The sequence below is a fragment of the Rhagoletis pomonella genome, unplaced genomic scaffold (genome assembly GCF_013731165.1).
Source record: "Rhagoletis pomonella isolate Grant_MI unplaced genomic scaffold, Rhpom_1.0 Rhpom_scaffold_00006, whole genome shotgun sequence".
NCBI classification, from domain to species: Eukaryota; Metazoa; Arthropoda; class Insecta; order Diptera; family Tephritidae; genus Rhagoletis; species Rhagoletis pomonella.
This window is the reverse complement of record NW_023458560.1, coordinates 60,725,697-60,728,194: the sequence shown is the minus strand read 5'-3', so window position 1 is coordinate 60,728,194 and position 2,498 is coordinate 60,725,697. Positions and strand designations below refer to the sequence as shown.

Below are 2,498 nucleotides of genomic sequence, written 5' to 3'. Positions count from 1 at the left end.
ATAAAATTAAAGAAACGCAGTATTTCTCGGATATAAGCACCGTCGAAAATACGCGTTATTGTATGATGATTATTAAAAACACAAGTGCAACATACAAAGGTACACTGGCGGCAGAAATAATAGACTCGCCTTATTTTGCCCAGTTTTGGCTGTAGGTATTTCTTTGGTTTATTTAATTTTTTTATTTTTTTTTTTAATAAAAGTCCAGCTAGTTATGCAACTTTTTACAAAATTTATAAATATGCAAAAACTTTAACCAAAATTTCAAACTTTTTATTCAGAATGAAAAAAAAAAATGGTAGGTATGTAGTTTTGTTTTTATTATAATAAAGTGCAAGTGTCAAGTGGCTAACAAATACCGTAGATTTTTGGCGATTTTTTTTTTGCTGATGGAGCGAGGCAAATATTACAAATCAACAGTATTTTGTAGCCACTTGAAATTGCACTTTATTGTACTAAAATTGAATGCGCTACAAATCTGCATACCTACCAAGATATTTTCTAAATAAAAAGTTTTCTGAATTAAAAGTTTGAAATTTTTGTGCAAAGTTTGAAATGTGGATTTATGTGGTCTGTGTTGTGTAAACTAGCTAGAATTTTACAAGTAAATATTAAACATTAAATAAACCAATAAATAAGGCGAATCTATTATTTCTGCCACCAGTAGGTATGTATATTATTCAAATAAGGCAAGCAAAATTTTTTTTTAAAACGTTTATGTTAAAATAGTGATGTGCAAACTTTGTAAATTTGATGCACCATACAGTGGTCGTTCACTAGAAATGATGAACTTTCGGAAGAACGAATTTTCGGTTTCTTGGCAAAAATACAGTTTTCGTTAACCCCGGGTTTGGTAATGTGTTTTTATACCTAGGACGTTAATGGTACTGTGGATATAATAATCCGATCTCGCTGTATCACTTTATGCTTAAGCAATATTAAAAAAAAAAACACGATTTTGAGTTATTTGAAAACAGTATATCATCGCTTTTGGGGCAAATTAATTAATTTTGTTATTAAATTTGGATTTGAAAAAATTTATACATACCTACATATTTTTTTAAAGATCACTTCAGAAGTCGGAACTTTTGATATAAAACTCAATTAAACGCAAAAAGATAAATTATGCTTAAAGCCTACAATAAAAATGATTTAAAACGGTATATTTTTATATAAGGCGTTCTATTCGTCCTGGTTGAAGCCAGCAGATCTGATCTGGTTCATCTTAACATCAAAACAGGTTTCGTTAGTTCACTGGTTTTGCTTTCTCATAAAAGTTGTATAGTTTCAATTCAATAAAATATTGCGAAAAATTACTCCATTTTACGAATTAGGCGCGCAACATTAGATGCGTTTTATAGTCAATATTTTTGACTTCTCAACTACAAAAACTTTGAATGGACGAAATTACAAAAATATTTAGGGATCGGAAAAATAAAACAACGGCGTTTAAGTTGTCATTTTATACATTTTTCGGTGCTTATAAGTTCATACATATGAACTTATATATAATTTTTTTATGAGAAAAGTTGACCTGAAATTTTCCCAGCGAGGAATGCTTGGGTAAATACGGGTGCTTATAATCGAGAAATACTGTAATAAAATTAATAGTTGTGGACGAATAAGAAAATGGCACATTTATGCGTTTCACTTCAGCACAAAAATTCGAAAAAACATTTAATTAAAATGTTACGTTTAATTAATATTATTTCTGTTACAGCCGATTTCACGAAAGCACTTTAAGTGAAAAATGATTTTGATTTTTTGAATTTTATATGGAAATTGACGGAAAATAAAAAATCATTTTCCATTTAAATTGTTGGTGAAACCGGCTGTTAAATGCTGACTCCAGTTATTTGCGTATGTACAGTTGCGTGCAACCATTTATTATATCAACCTGATGCAAATGCGAATGTCGATGCGAATGTTTAAAATAATGCGAATAATTCGCATAAGCGAATGCAAATTCAAATATTCGTAACATCCTTAGCACATATCTCGATTTCGGACTTTTCTCTCTAAAAGTTCTCCAACAAACATTAAATCAAATTTTCTCCAGCCTTTCTGATACTCAAGTTAATTAATAACGCATTTATCCATTGGATCTCCAAATTTTGAGCAAAGTTGACAACTATTTGTACTCTAACTTTGGAGATACAAATGTTTGGGAAAACTTTAGTAGACTGCAATCTTCTTTGAAAAAAAAAAAACGGAGTATGACGATTGTTTCATGGCTGTATCCAAATTCTAAAAGTGAAGACCCCGGCGGCTTATATTTAAAAAGTTATTAAGCTTGGCCACTTGGCCGGCCCTCAGCAGTGCTATCAAAAGTAGAAGATTTTTACTACTATTTTGTCATTTAGACTCGCGTACTACTCAAACGCCACTTATAAGTACTACCATTTTTCGAGATACATAGTTAACTTTAAAGTAACTCAAAATACAGTCATGTGAAAAATAATAGGCACATATTTTCACCAGTTTTTACTATTTTTCTT

At 30.3% G+C, this 2,498-nt stretch overlaps 1 long non-coding RNA gene across 1 annotated transcript in view; it reads left to right on the top strand.

Moving 5' to 3' along the window:
* The first annotated feature begins 6 nt into the window (after positions 1 to 6).
* The window catches only part of LOC118741026, a 6,207-nt gene continuing 3,715 nt past the window's right edge, over positions 7 to 2,498 (top strand). The window contains exon 1 of the long non-coding RNA XR_004993217.1: positions 7 to 99. This is a non-coding gene — a long non-coding RNA (uncharacterized LOC118741026). The remainder of the gene's footprint in view (positions 100 to 2,498) is intronic.